The sequence below is a fragment of the Gallinula chloropus genome (assembly GCF_964237585.1).
Source record: "Gallinula chloropus genome assembly, chromosome: 5".
NCBI classification, from domain to species: domain Eukaryota; kingdom Metazoa; phylum Chordata; class Aves; order Gruiformes; family Rallidae; genus Gallinula; species Gallinula chloropus.
This window is the reverse complement of record NC_140090.1, coordinates 18,875,233-18,891,169: the sequence shown is the minus strand read 5'-3', so window position 1 is coordinate 18,891,169 and position 15,937 is coordinate 18,875,233. Positions and strand designations below refer to the sequence as shown.

General features: G+C 36.7%; 1 protein-coding gene across 1 annotated transcript in view; it reads left to right on the top strand.

The window, feature by feature from the left end:
• The window catches only part of KCNH7 (potassium voltage-gated channel subfamily H member 7), a gene marked incomplete at its 3' end in the record, with an annotated part of 221,040 nt that overhangs the window by 66,390 nt on the left and 138,713 nt on the right, over nt 1-15,937 (top strand). The window lies entirely within an intron of this gene.

The window sequence follows — 15,937 nt, the reverse complement described above, 5'->3', positions numbered from 1 at the left end:
TATTATTACCTTCAAGTGTTTAATTTCTTGCATATCCTTGATATCTATGAGTAGCAAGATCATAATTTTCTATACGAAGTCCATTACCATGCTGTTTATCTGTTTTAAGGAAATTGCATTCATATAGATACAGCAGTAAAACCTTACAGATTCATAAATTCATTTAGGTTCTGTGAGCAGTAACCTGAATCATTCTGCAAAATTGCAAAGTATCATGTTGAAATTTGTATCTAGGTTCTAGTTTTTTCTTATAATTTGGCCCCAAATCTATCTTTGATTGTCTGCCTTCTCTACATCTGCCTGACATTGAATAACTTACAGCTGTTCTTAGAGGTGTGTAGATGACTATTTCAAGGAGTTCTGTATGAGAGCCTGGAGGCATTCTAGACGTGATGGCACATATGAGGAATCTCTGTCCAGAATGACCATTCCTTGGCATGTGCTGAGATACTGCAAATGAGAAAGGGAGAAAGTCTGATCTACACCCCTGCATGACACAGCTACAGAGGAAGGCAGTGGCAGTACAGGTCATAGGTAACTGGAAAGTGAAACTGCCTAGCATGGCAGAAAGTGTATAGCAGGGTTCTGTCCCTGTGAGGAAGGAGCTTCCCTAATGACAGTTTTACTACAAGGAGTAGAGCATTCATCTAAGTTTGATTATGAACTTTAGAAATCGGAGTGTTTCTTTATCCAAAAGGTATTTTTGTCAACAAGTTAGATAAAACAACTATACACTAAACCACAGAACTTTTGGTAGCTTTCAATAGCTTTCATGGTACAGCTCAAAAGAGAACTGTGCTGATCTTTGGGAAGCTTTCAAGACAGACCAGAGAAAGAACTGCTTGCAATTAGACTGCTCTGTACAGCACTTTCTCTCTTTCAGTCCTAAGCCATAAATAAGACTTCTTGAGTATTATTAAAATTAACTATACAGAATAAGGAGAAAGAAATTAAGTTATTATGGTTCTATTTTATTTTACTGATCATGTTAAATATAGTTTTCATAAAAGTCACAGAGTCTGATGCTATGCTGGGACAGAACAATATACCTTCTTAAACCACAGGTTTTTCCTTACAACTTTTACCACAATGAGCAGTTTGCTTCCACCTAGCTCTGTGAGTATATGGCTTTTTAAAAGCTCCTGTAGTCTAATCCCTCCATAAACATGCCCCCACTTTTTTATAGAATCACAGCAATGTAGCATGAAAAGCTAAGCAGAACAATAAAGCGAAGGAGAGTCTTCCAAGATGGGATCATGTTTTCTCTTCCAGAAGTGGCAGAGGTTACAGCTGAGGCTATGGTATGCTACCAGGATGCTTGTTCAGGAATGGTAAAAGTTTCCTGCCAAGATGGTAGTGTTCCAAGCTACAAAATGAAGAACAGTCTAAGAAGTTCCCAATGTTTCTGTCCCAGACTTATGGTGCAGAAATTCCAAGAAAATGTTGAACCATAGGAAACACAGTATTCCTAGGAAATACCACTATACAATCTCAAGATTCAGAATTTTCTAAGCCGTAAAACCCTCTATAAATATTATCCTTAAATTTTTTATGAGAACTTTGGCTGAGCAGGGCTACAATTATTCTTTTCTGAGTTTAAAAATAAAATGAAATTTCCCCAAATCAACTGTCAGACATTGCTTCCAGCTGGAGCATTCATGATGTGATAAAATTAGAACGCTAAGAAAACACACTCAACACAAATGGGATTGATTTAAAAGTCAGACTTCACATTTCAGCATCTCTGATGGTATCAGCTGTGTTTCTGGTGTGTGAGAGCTGCATGCGGCACAGCATGCTTGTCATAGTGGAACTATGCGCCAAGCAGAAAGCCTTTCTGCAGAGCAGGGCAGGCCCAAGGACATACGCCTAAAGGTGAGTAGGCCTGGTGCTTCCTTAAGCTCTTACAGCGTTCACTAGGTTCACACTAGGCTACAGGGCCTTGGGCAAATGTCAGTGCTGAAGCTTCAATGAAGGGGAAAATGAAAGTATAAGGAAAAACAAACACTGAAATTAAACCATTAAATTCTAACAAATTGATGCCCTCCTTGGGAAAGAAAGGGATGATTCTTCTCCTCGCTGACTCAGGATCAATTATCTCAGTCTTCAGATCTGTAAAAGATTGTTACAAAGAGAAATGTAATAAACTATTCTCCATGTAGACTGGGACTAGCGTAAGATGTAATATTAGAAGATACAATAGACTTCAAAAATAGTAATGAAGAAGTAGGTTACACATTAAAAAAAAAAGGTCTAACAATACAGTTTGCGATAGTTTACCCTGGGAAAGCAACTCCTTGGGAGACTATAAATCCCTCAGCACTGGAGAATCTCACGAACAGGTTGTACAAACACTTGTCAGGAATGATTTGGTACAACTGATCCTGCCCTCAGCAGGGAGCTGGACCAGACAAGCTCTTAAATACCCCCAGACTGTGCTTTTATGATTAACATCTGGAAAAAACACACAAACAAAAATATTTACCTAACATCTGCTGGTCTGGTATACGGGCATACAGATAAATAGGGCAAGTTTTTCCAAATATTTTTTCTCTTAGTAGAAACATCTAAACTGCTGCAATTTGGTAGAACGTGGCACACTGAACAATTAACTTTCTGTAAATCCAGAGCTATTGGCTGAAAAGTGGAAATGAACTCCAATCTAATGGAATGAGAGTGATTGGATTTCCAGCACTATTACTAACATGAAGCTTAATCCTAGCAGGATTTTAGCATTGCTTATAGAGGTAAGTAAAATAAGTAATTTCAATTTCATGATTCTCAGGAATGTGTCTTAAATTTGTGGCAAGTCATTGTCATGTCAGTGGATGAAAAGATCAAAAATTACCACCTTACACAAACAAACATGTTATATCCAATAAAAAATGACAACCATAAAATAAGCTAAATTCCCACACAATTCTGGGCAGGCAAGGACACAGATAGGGCAAGAAAAAAAAGGAGCATGAAAATTTATGAACATTTAGGTAGATTATTAGAGAATATGGTATATAGACTGCAAGTAATGTGTATACTGGAAATTTAGTGTCACTGGGTAGCCCTAATAATGCTTATCTCAGTCTATATATATTTGAAGTTTGTCTGTCCTGGGCTTTTGCCATAATTACAAATTAACATACAGAATTTCTACATAAGACTAAAGGAATAACCAAAGCCCTTTATTAGAGTGTTTGTAAAAATGTTTGACAACTGGCTATGTCAACGTTAAGAAGAAGTCTTGGAGAGGTGTCCGGGGCAGTGAGGCCCTGCTCCATGGCTAGGTCTCCTATTATACAAGTTCTAGAGTATAACACTGAAAACTCTCACAGACTTCAGCATGACTGGCATTTAAAGAGGGCCTCCTAAATCCTTCCCTGGAGCCCATATTTGATTCTGTCTCAGTAAGAAAAGGCTCATTTAGTTGCCTTGAAGGCAACAATTCAGGTTCTGTGACCTGAAATAACAATTAGCATCCTTAGCTAAGTGAGACAATCCTCACCAATCATATCCTGAAAGAAAATTTTTTAGTCATCCAGTCTAGGTTTCCCTGATGCATCACACACAAACATAAGAAATTCAGGTACCCAGTAAAGGTATTCATTTTATAGATGCTTTAATGTATTTATGAAATATATATTATTAAGAGGTTTCTGCTGACTAAGCAGAAGTCTGAAATCCTGTTAAAATCACTTCATGGCACTTAAAAGCAAGTTCAATATAATGGAACTGCACTGGGTTATTATCAGAGAAATGCACTGAGTGATTTCTACTTCAAAAATTAATTTTGTCAAACTCTGAATGCACATGTGCAATGATCAGAGATGCACATATTTTGATGAGCTGTTTCTAAGAATGATCTTACAATGATTTTGTCTCATGAAAAAAGTTAGGATGCCTTAGACCCCAAATTATGACTCGTGTACCTTAGAAAAAAATTATGTAATAGATGATCACAGAAAGTTTTAAATCTCATCAGTTTTCTCAGTGAGCTTAGAGACCAACATTTCAAGAAAACCCACTATCCTGAAAGAGAGGAACAGATTTGTTTGAGTATATACAGCCCATAAAAAATGAAACCTGCTTAGATGAGCAAGAGTTTAATTTCTTTTTCCCCCAAAGCCTTTGACAGAGTCAAAAAAAAGCAGACTTGAAAATGTTAGGCAACAGTTTTCTTTTTATGTTTAAATACTTCAGATACAACCACCAGGAAACAGATTTTGTTAGCTTCAGATACAACCACCAGGAAACAGATTTTAGCTTAAAAAGAGAAGCTGGAAAGGCTTGTTTTCTCTCACACACAAATACACAAAGACACCAACAATCAAAAGAGCCTGAGTCTGTCTTTAATTTTTTAAGTTCCTTAACCAAATTCTTTATTTCTTTATTTTGCAACAACTAAATCCTCCTGGATCTTCTGAAGTAGGAAGTGACCGCAGATCTGGATTGAACTGATGTTTTCCAGAGCTGGAGGCACAAGAGGACTCTCTGTTCATGCATCCTCCTTCTTAACTGCTCAGTACCCACAACTGCAGCCACAAAACCAGGAATAGCCACAGTAAAGTAAGAGTCCCACTGTGTCTCAACCATACATCCTTGACTAAAGATGCTCAGCAACCAGCTACTTCTTTAATTTGTCCTCTCCGGCCAATGCAGGAGAAGTAACTGGCTGTGACTTTATCCTTATTCATATAGATTTCTGGTACACTTATACAAGAGTCAGGCATTTTAAGAACTTAAGGTAGGTTACCCTGATTTAACTGTTGGCAAAGCACTCACAGTAGGTTTGAAAGCACAACCCACTCAAACATTCTATTATTAGAACCAGGTGGGAAATAATTTCCCAATTTGGGAACACTTTTGAAATTAAAAAAAAACCCAAACCAAACAAAAAAAACCCCAAACAACAAAAAACCCCAAAACCCCTTTCAAGTATGAACTGGGACAAAATGTCAGTATCTCTACAAAGCTACAAATTGTAAATCAGTGGAAACATTTCAGCTACTTTTGATCTGCTTTGGTTTAACCTGAAGCTTTTGATTTACTGGTTTACTATAATTCCTCAGAAGTATAAGATGAAAAGTCGTTCTGGATTAACAGTTGTAACTCTCAATTTAGAAAAGATTGAAATAAGTAACTTTCTTGTGGATAATTTAGCAAAATTTATCTCATCCTGATTGAAGAAAATTTCTATTCCAATTAAAATCTTTTTTTCAGTAGAAGAGTTCTGCATCTGTAAAATCCATCCAGCTCTAGTTACTTTTGTATATTTTATTGAGGATAGAATGCCAAAAAATTGGGCATGCTGTAGTGATTAAATTGGGAAAAAGGATTGAGAAGATGCAGATGTGGTAGAAAATAGACTGTGAGAGAAAACCTTTGGTGAAACCATTGTTCTTATAATGATACTAATTAATAATCATTATTCCTAAGGATAAATAAATATATTGGTGAAAAACCTTTAAATTTCTTGAATACATCATAGTCATAAAGCTCTTTTTTCCTTTAACATTCCTATGCTTGCTCACAAAATTTGGTCACAAAATTATATGCTCCCAACATGGTGTAGATTTGATTTAAAAATAGTGACAGCAGAATCATCAGCATTTCAAACTCAAAGTGTTTCATAAACCCCTCAACAAAAAGGTTGAACCTGTACAGGTTCATGTGCCTACTTTTCAACTTCAAAATGTGCAGTATATCACGAAGCCTATAAGAGACCGTGGAAAGAAATGTCACCTTTGAAATGTGTCTATATGTGCATGAACATAAAGGAGAATTTAAGTTCAGAATATCAGATGTTTTGTGAATTCCATACTTCTGGAGAGTATACATAGGAGCTTTCCGCATAGCTATCTCTTTCTGCATTAAGCAACATGACAAAATTGTGTGAAGAACTATACAACTTCCATAAAAATCTTCTGAAAGATGTCTAACAAAAATTCAGCACGGCTGGGGGTTTATGTTTCATAATTATTTATTTGGCTGCACAATGTCACATACAGAATACAAGGTTAAATTCTCCTATGACATGGGAGGAGTCTTACAGAAAAGACACAGGGTTTGTAGCTTCTCCATTTTTAATGTTGTTGTTCTTTCAAATACTCCACAGTTAATTCTGATACATATATTTAACAACAGTATGCTTAACAAGGCAGTGAAGTTCCGTTGCCAAGACAGGATGGTCTTACAGCAGAAATTGTAACATGGTTTCAAGTCTGGTGGTGTGGGGTTTTTTCATTTCCATGATGAAACTCATTTACATTTTTCTAATTCTTAGTAACACCACTACAACAGCAGCAGAGGAGACCCGAACTCAGCTTTCAGTGGTACTAGGATCTAATAGGTGCATGTTCTAGTATTGAATCCATTTTTGGTCCAGGGATATTGTTACAATGTCAAGAATAGAGTCAGAACAATCAAGTTGAAATCGAGAGCATAGTTACTCCTACAAATGTTATTAACTAAATCAGCCACAGTTAAACATGCTTTCTGATTTTTAGTGCTATTTATTTTCTTTAATGTAGAGGAAAGGGAGACAGAAAGGTTTAGTATAGTATTAGTGTGAGAAAACTGGCTTTTAAAAACAATTTTCTGAACATTTTGCCATCAGACATTTCTAAGATGACAAAAGGTTTCACAACAGCAGATGATACATAACAGAGTAGATGTTCTTCAGCGTATTTAAAAAACTGACTGCTATAAATACGTCTAAAAAAAGACAAATGAATCTGATATGCCATAAGAAACATCACCATTTCTGTTCTTACATCTTAAAATATTTTCTAGGCCACCACCTCAGTGTTTTGGAAAGTCTAAGTCCTTTTAAGCAACAAAAGATTCTGGTTTTATATGTGCTGTAACTCTAATGTGGTTCTTTACTGTTATTCTGCTAACATCCTGATTTTTATACACTGCAATAATCAATCATTCCCTACTAGATAGAAACGTGCTATTTCTAACGTTTTATTTTTAACAGCATGTTTCATAATAGATCACATTCAATTCCATTTGTGAGCTCCCCAAAGCCCAAAATAGCTGTAAAAGATGGACAGTTTCTCGGTAAGAAAAATACTTTGGCTGAGCATGTTTACAACTTGGAAATATTTAATCCTTAACAAAATGAAGGCTATCTGCTGTGAACTGATAACCAGAGCTCAGAAACACTGAGGCAGCTAGCAAAATACTGGAATGTAGGTAGAGAAGTTCTGCCTGGTTTTTTGATAAATCTTACTGAGTTCTCTGAATGCTGATTTGAACCAGGAGACTAGGACTGAAAGCATGAAAAGATGTTTTTAGCTCTCAGTCCCTGGGTGGGGATCAAAGCAGGGGCTACGCAGACCCCAGTAAATGAGGCTTATAAAAAATAAGGATTGGGATAGTCATGCAAGCCAGAAGTACATCTAGCATGTAAACCTCTGGTCAGTAAACATATGGTTCTTAAATTGTCCTAAGTACCTTAGAAGGATACTGCAATAATCCTGAATTACACTGAATTTATTGTGAGAATAAGCAAAAAGGATGTAACACTATTTGAGACTGCTGAAAGTTCAGCAACAGGACAGGCTATATTCATATTCTACATGTGTTTAATAATACCACAGAGGTGATGCAATATACCTTGACTATCTAGGATTCACTGACCCTTTGATTTGTTTGGTCGTCCTGTATTTTAGTGTATTTCATGACAAAATACAGAGGCAAAGCAATAAATCAATCCTAGAACTTCAGAGGCAGTCCAAAGTCTTCATACTTGGGTACATAAATCAGGTTCAAGTTTTCAAACAGGATAACTCTGGGAGTTGAATACTCTTGAATTCCAAATCTAGGGCTAAAAGTGAGCTGAACTGAGTTTTAGTGATAAATTATTACTTAATTATTAGGAATTGAATCAGAAAAAGAAAAATGAGAGTCTATGTGCAAAATTATACCTAAGTACTGGTAGTTTAAAGGTTTGAATTGCCCAATGAAATGTGTCCTTCCAATAGAACACACTACTATTAAATAAAAGGTGCTTAAGTATACAGAAATGCTATTGATCCAGAATAGTAGGTACTGGGAATAATAAAAAAAAAGGATGACAATTTTAACCCTCTCTTAGAATTACAGTACACAATGGAACCCTGTATAAACTTTTGTAAAACTAAATTAAGTGTGTGCCTGATAGAAGCAGGTAGAAATTTGAGAATCCATACTACAGCCCCAATAAATAACAAAAGAAACTTGCAGTGTGTCTAGAAATAAACGGGGGGGGGGGGGGGAGGGGGAGGAAGGAGGAATGTAATTTTAAAAATACTTCTAATGGGCAATTAGATATTGATTTCATAACTTTCTCTGATTTTTTGTTTTATTTTTTTTCCTTTTGAAAAAAGGATGCTTGATAACAATTGACGCTTTTAGCTTTGGCTAGTCCATAGGTATCCTTATGGAACTCATGTAACAGAGTCTGTAAAGTACATTTTAAAATCATATTTTCCAAGTTTATAGACATGGAAGTGAACTTTCTGTAGATGTTCAGCTTTCAAAGTTTAAAAATGCCTAATTTTCACCCTTTTTTGGAAGCCATGAGGAAAGAAAAGAAAGGAAAGGAAAATTTAAAGTACACATTTCTGACTGAATTATTTCATGTGTTATTACTCCACTCTCCTACCTCTTATTTGCAGCTCTTAAAAATGTCTGTTTGGTCTCAAATTGTGCCAGAGGAGTGGCAAAACATTGGAACAGGCTGCTCAACTCCCTTGGGAGTTGCCATCACTGAGGAAGTTCAAAAAACAGGTAGACATGGTGCTTCAGGAGATGGTTTAGTGGTTATGGTGGTGTCAGGCTAATGGTTGGACTTGATGATCTTGAAGGTCTTTTCCAACATTGATGATTCTATGATTCTATGTATTTTCCTATTGTTTATCACCTCTGCAGTGCTTTTTTGCTTGGTAGAGTGATCAGATATTTTACAAAAGTACTTTAGCAGAGTAGAGCAAATTATTTTCCCCAAACCTGTCTGCTGGACTTGTCAATGGCAAAGTGTCATGATGTTAGCAATTATTTCTATGTGATCTTAACAGATCTAAAGCCTTTAGGAAGCCACTGTCTTCATTTTCCAATGAAGCATTTAACAATATTTTTGATGGATGCATGTGTTTGTTAAAGTTTTTGGACATTTACAGCAGTCTTAAAAGGTAAAGGTGGTTCTGTGGGTTTTTCTTAAGTGACTCTACAGTTCTAGAAAATCTTCCTGTCAAAGTCAAATTTGAGCCTTTTAGCGAAACAGAAAAACTACTTTATATTTCCCTCTGACAAAACAATAAAAGATGCCTATGTCTCTGTGGCTTACACATATGAGATGACATAATAAATTGTATGTAACAAACCAGGAGAAGCTGATGGAGCACAGAGTATGTTTCTGTGTGCTATATGTGAGTTGTGGGATTAATGAGTAGCCAAAAGTTCAGTGTATTGTAAAAACAAGAATATTTTAATTTGAGGTTATTATAATGGGTCTGAGTGCAGACTACTATCAAATCCTTTCTACTGTGGCAACAGATGTTGAGGCTTTTCTAGAAAGAACATAGAACACGTCTGCTCCTTTTTGGCCCTCTGACTGTTGTGGCAGATATGTTACATGGGTGCTCGCATCATTTAACCAATGATGCAAGTGAAATGACACAGTCAATACATGATCTGGTTAGAAACCAGCCCCTGTGTTGTGTTTCACTATTCTCAAATACATCACACCAGTGCAGGAACACATGTCATTTGAAAGTCAAATCATTTGGTTGACTATGAATGTGTACTTATTCCACATTCTCCTTGCAGGCAAACACATCGGTCTCTTTTGAGAGGCACCCAACTCACAACGCTTAATTCTGCTTTTTTGACAACAGTGGCCATACAAGCCACACGGCCTCCTCATACTCATTCTATAATTATTTTTTTTACATATATATGATTCTATAAGGTCTTTTTCAGGATTTCTCTTAGGCTTGTTTCAGGTAATCTAACGAACTTTTATTCTGATTTTTTGCTGACATTTTCTTTCCAGTGACCATAGTCAATTTCCCTCTAAGTTTAAAAAATATATATAAAACACTATGACACTTTTCTACTATTTTAAAAAATTGCTTTATATTTATATGGGCATAATATGACCATTATGTATAAATAATATTCATATAGTATACATTTAACTAATGAAAATTCATTGGTTACATAAAAATTCTTTATATCGCAGAATTGCTGGAGGGAATAGATCAAATATTGTCATTTGATCTGTTTCACTTTCTAATTGGTAACCGTGGCCATTAATTTAATTCCTTCTGGAAGGAATCTATAACTGAGGATTGCAGACCTCTATTCCAATGAGTTACCTCTAGCTTCCTATTGTTATCCTGTGTGATATGTGTTAACATATCAATAGTTTTAGATCTAAAAAAATCTTCATACTGACTTTCCCCATTCTGGACCATCTGTTGTCCTCAAATCACATATGCAGTTTACTTTCTCCTCCAGGTCTACACTTGGTTCCACAGTCAGCTTGGGCACCAAATTCAGGAGCAAGTGATAGGCTTTAGGTACTCAAGTATTTGATTTCTGTTTAAGTAATTATGTGACTATATTTTGCCAATGACTCTCAGTCAGAATGAAAATGGTAGTTTAATCCCATTGGCCAGTGCAGCACAGCAAGTTGTTTCAAATACAACACACTGTTGTAATACTACTTTTTTTTTAATGCTGTATAATGCTATTAACACAGGCCTAAGGGAAATATTTTTAAGCCCTTTAAACATAAATTATGAAATCATGCATCAGAATTGTGCTCATACTCCCACATTGCAAACCTAATACACACAACAGCAGTGCGTAGGTAAAAGCACAGTCATTATACACTTTGTAACCTTTTCTCAGTTTAGAAAATATAGATTAGCAAGTAAGGAAAAGAGCAAACACAGCAGTTTCCTCTCTCGTTGATTCACTGTCATTACTGTGTCAGGTTCTTTGTTTTTCAAGACTGCCTTTTTCCAGCAAAGTGAAATGCCAGATCGCTCAAACCATGATAAATAATCAGAAAGGACTACATTAATTTTAGAGCACTGAGTCAATTTGTAGTAGAAAGTGAGAAAAAAGGGCAACCTGTTCCCTCTCTAATGTAAATAACATGACTGATTTTTATCTCAATTATATTGCTAAGAGAAAGGGTAAGTTCTGCTGGAGTCTTCCACACCACCAGTAATGTGTCACTTTCTTGGGACTGAGAAGGCAAAATGCAAATGCATTTTAGTCTTGTTCCAATTGAAGATTAAAGTTGTCTTCATGATTTGAAATAGATAGCATTCATCCAAAACTAAATCATATCTTTATTGTTGCCTAAATTTCTGTGAGAGAAATGCCTTAATATTCCTTTATATAGCAAGCAGTTAGGTACCCATAGTAGATACAGATGGCACACCATGCACGATGTTTTTAGTAAGGTCAATTATAAGAAACTATTTCCACAGCTTTACTTTGAAAATGACAAGAGAAGAAAAGTTCAACTATACACTTGACACTCAACCAATTTTTTTTCCAGCTTACTTCATCCATATTGTTACAGATTCACAGAGTGGTAGGGTTTGGGCATGACCTTTGAAGATCATCTAGTCTAACTCTTCTGCTAAAGCAGGATCACCTTGACCAGGTTGCACAAGATTGTGTCCAGACGGGTCTTGAATATCCCCAGAGAAGGAGACTCCATAACCACTTTGGACAGCTTGTTCTGCTGCTGTTACCTCAGAGTAAAGTATTTTTTGGTCTCATTGCGATGGAACTTCCTGTGTTCCAGTTTTTGCCCATGCCCCTTGTCCTGTTGCTGTGCATCACCAAGAAGAGTCTTGTCCCTTCCTCGAGACATCCACCCTTCAGATATTTATAGGCTTCGATAAGATCCCTGCTCAGTCTTCACAAGGCTAAACAGACGCAAGTCTCTCAGCCTTTTCTCACACAAGAGATGCTTCAGTGCCCTAATCTAAGTTAAAATAATTTTACTACAACAAAGAGGTTTTCTGGGGAACTGAGGATATCATTCTCTGTGAAGTGTAGTGAAAAAAAAAATTGACTAAATTTAGAAAGAAATAGTTCCTTGTAATGTAAGAAACAATAGTGACCACACAGACATTGTGTCTCAACTAAAGCATGTGAAACTACTTCTAAACAAGGTTTTGGGGTAAGAGCATCTATTAGTTGACCTAGTTCCAGAAAGAAGATGAAAAGAAAGCCAAAACAAAACAACCACAAAAACAAAGAATCAATCAATCTAAAAAGCCCAAATCCCTAATTTTTAATTTAAGACTCTTGTTGGAGGAAAATGGCATTGGTTTAAAAGAGAGGAAAGAGAAATCCTCTAAGAATTCAAGTAGCAACCTACAATCCCACCTCCCATCCCTTCTCAAATTTCTTTTTAGAATAATCTTACCTTGTGTTTTGTAGGATGCTTTTAAAAGAAAGCAATATTTTTTCTTATGATGGATTTGCCTGTTACATCAGGCAAAACATTTTCTGAGCTTCAGCTCTGCTTCTATCTCACTGCCCAAGACTTTCCAGTGAAGTATAACTTGAACATGAATCTACAAAGTGGCAGGCAGAATACTCAAAACTAAAGCCTTTTGTTTCACACTCTTAATTACATTTGTTTGCAACCTAGTTAAAATCAATCTGATTAACTAAGAACCTATCAATGACTCAGATAAACATACCATGAGTATGCTTGCCTGGAATGCTTACAGTGTTAGTTTTGCAGCTAAAGTATGAGCTGAAAAATCTGACAAAATCTTAGTTAAATCTATATTCCTTTAAATGTCCATGAAGACTGTATTTTTATTATTTTTTTAAACTAAAGTGTCTCTATTATTTTATAAGTATAGATCAATTAGCCATAAAGATGTAATTCAGAAAAAAATCTTACTGCATGTGAGTGTAATCCTGCATAACAACAGTTCTCTTCTTGTTTAAAGCTATTTCCTGTACTCAACTTGCCACTGTGAAGTCTTAATCAATACCACAAGAAATCTTAGCCAGAGAGGTCAACCTGACATAGAAAGCACAGCACTAATTAGTGCTGCAGGTACTTTTCCTTTAAATGTTTTGTTTCCATTCAACCTTGAAAATAATCTGATCCATAATTAAAGTTAATTTAGATAAGCAACTGCTTACATCACAAAAAAGTTATTATTTGTTTGGAAATTATATTAGCAGAAAGAAATGATGAGCTAAATATCTTTCAGATGTTGGTAGAAACAAGGTTTCCTCCCATTTAGATCAAGATGAAATTCCAAGAAGAGCAAAGTGAAATCACTCCTCTGTGATTCTCCTTCACTCCCAATATGCAGGCTGCTGATTTTACCATGCATCATAAAATGTATGGGTTTTTTAAATGCTAATTGTTTCTAAATTAAACTATCTAAAATTTCAAAACATTATAGATAGTACCAAAATTTGTACTACACAGTGCTGAGACTAATATTTTTAATACACAGTACTACACAGACTGAGATTAATACCGAAGGTTTAAAAAATTGACTTCTCAGTTTCTCTGTCCACTAAGTTTCAAGGAAGAGCCTGGGTGCTAAACAAAGCTAACATTTTAGGCCATCCAAAATGCAGATGAATATTGCAGCTTCAACTGATTTATCTGCAGGGAAAGAAGGGTAGATGAACCACAAGTGTTTCTTCTAACCTGCCTAGCAGTAAGATTCATTCCATACAGTGTCACTACCAATCTTGATTGCATTCCTTCAGGTGAAATTAACTTGCAGAGTGAGAGCTCATGTTCAACTACTTAATTTAATGTCCATGATTGTTATTTGAATAATTTTTGCCCAGCCTCTGGAAATCATACTGTGTCATTATGTGTAACAGCTGGCTACATCTTCATTATTTCTCACAGTGGATTATGTTCATGCTGCTCTTTTCCAAGCGGTTCCATCCACTCAGTTTTGTCAGGCAGCCTTTTTTTCTCGCTAGCAATTAAGGAACAGGAGAACATCAGTCTCAAGATGCAGATAGCCTGCTTAATGTATTCCATGTGCACTTGTATAGTTGGTGAATAACAGGGAGCAAATAGGTTTCTTCCTGAGTAATCAAGTTCAGTAATGGTCTCCTGGTTGGTGTTAGGTCCAAATAAGGACCAAGCCAAACCAGCTGAGGAACTTTTTTTTAAATTTAAGAATATAGCCATTACTTTTAGTAAGGCAAAATCAATTCTTGAATTGCCCATATATCTCCAGAGAATAAATATTCAAGTATTTCAGTATTTCACAGCCATGTTCTGCCCTCAGAGTACGTGAGCAGCTCTATTCAATTACCAAGAATGCAGATGAATGGTATGATGTGTCCTGAAGTGATGACAATTTGATGATTATTGTGTTTGATTTGTAACTCTACCCTTATCATTGAACTTATATTTCTTTTATAAGGCTTATTCTAATGTGGTTATAGAAACCTTTGTCTCATTTCACCCAAGGCAGAAAACAGCATGTAAGCCTAAAAGCGGTTTTTTCTTTTTTTCTGCCAAAATTAGAGACAGAACATAAGAAAAATACAGACATGTCTGCAGTCTGTCCTCCATTTCCTATCAAGTCTTTGTATTCTGTGATACTGAGACTGCAGTTTAGTACATCAGGAAATAAATAACGTGATGTGATTCTTTTCAACCTGAAAAGACACTTCACGAAGGTATTTTCCACATAAATGTTTGCCAGCAAAATGTTTTAAATTCAGCTTTGAGGGAAAGATTTCTATTAAATTGGAGAAACTCTGTTCATGTGAGGAAGGAGGGAAACTTCCTTCCCTTTTCTTCCAAATCAGAAAACTTTATTTTCAGCTCTGAATGCAAATACTTGTTTCGAGTTTGAAAGGGCATTATATTTCAAATTTTTCATTGATTTAACTAAAGTCTTTTTTTAGCTTCAACAAAAAAACCATGTGAGATCATAGAATCATAGAGGTTGGAAGGGACCTCAAGAGATCATTGGCTCCAACCCCCTGCCAAAAAGGAAGTGTAGAGTCTTGCACCTGGGAAGGAATAACCGCTTGTATCAGAACAGACTGGGGGATGACCTGCTAGAGAAGAGCTCTGTGGAGAAAGACCTGGGGGTCCTGGTTGATGACAGGTTGGCCATGAGCCAGCAGTGTGCCCTGGTGGCTAAGAGAGCCAATGGGATCCTGGGGTGCATCCGGAGGAGTGTAGCCAGCAGGTCAAAGGAGGTGATTCTCCACCTCTACTCTGCCCTGGTCAGGCGCCACCTGGAGTATTGTGTCCAGTTCTGGGCTCCTTGGTTTAAAAAAGACAGGGATCTCCTGGAGAGAGTCCAGAGAAGGGCTACAAAGATGATTAAGGGCCTGGAGCATCTCCTGTACGAGGAAAGGCTGAGTGAGCTGGGGCTGATCAGCCTAGAAAAAAGAAGACTAGGGGGGGACCTTATTAATGATTATAAATATCTTAAGTATGGGATCCAGGGGGAATTGGCCAGCCCCTTTTCAGTGGTCTGTGGGGATAGGACAAGGGGCAACGGCTGCAAATTGGAGCACAGGAAGTTCCACACAAACATGTGGAAGAACTTTTTCACAGTGAGGGCGACAGAGCCCTGGAATAGGCTGCTCAGGGAGGTGGTGGAGTCTCCTTCACTGGAGATATTCAAGACCCGTCTAGAGGCCTAGCTGTGCAATATGAGCAGGGTAAGATGCAACCTTTCTTCCTCTTCCTGACTTTTTGATACTGCTAATGATTGGAAGCCCCCTTTTTCACAAAATTACTACCAAATATCCAGCAATTTAGTCAAGTGTTGCCATCATTTCCAGCTGCATCGCATTCTTAACACCATACTAATGGGGTTCCTGGGAATCTTTCGAGTTCCTTCACAGCAGCTCAATTAATTAGAAATGTGCTGTTCTGGACATTAAGTGTCTCTGG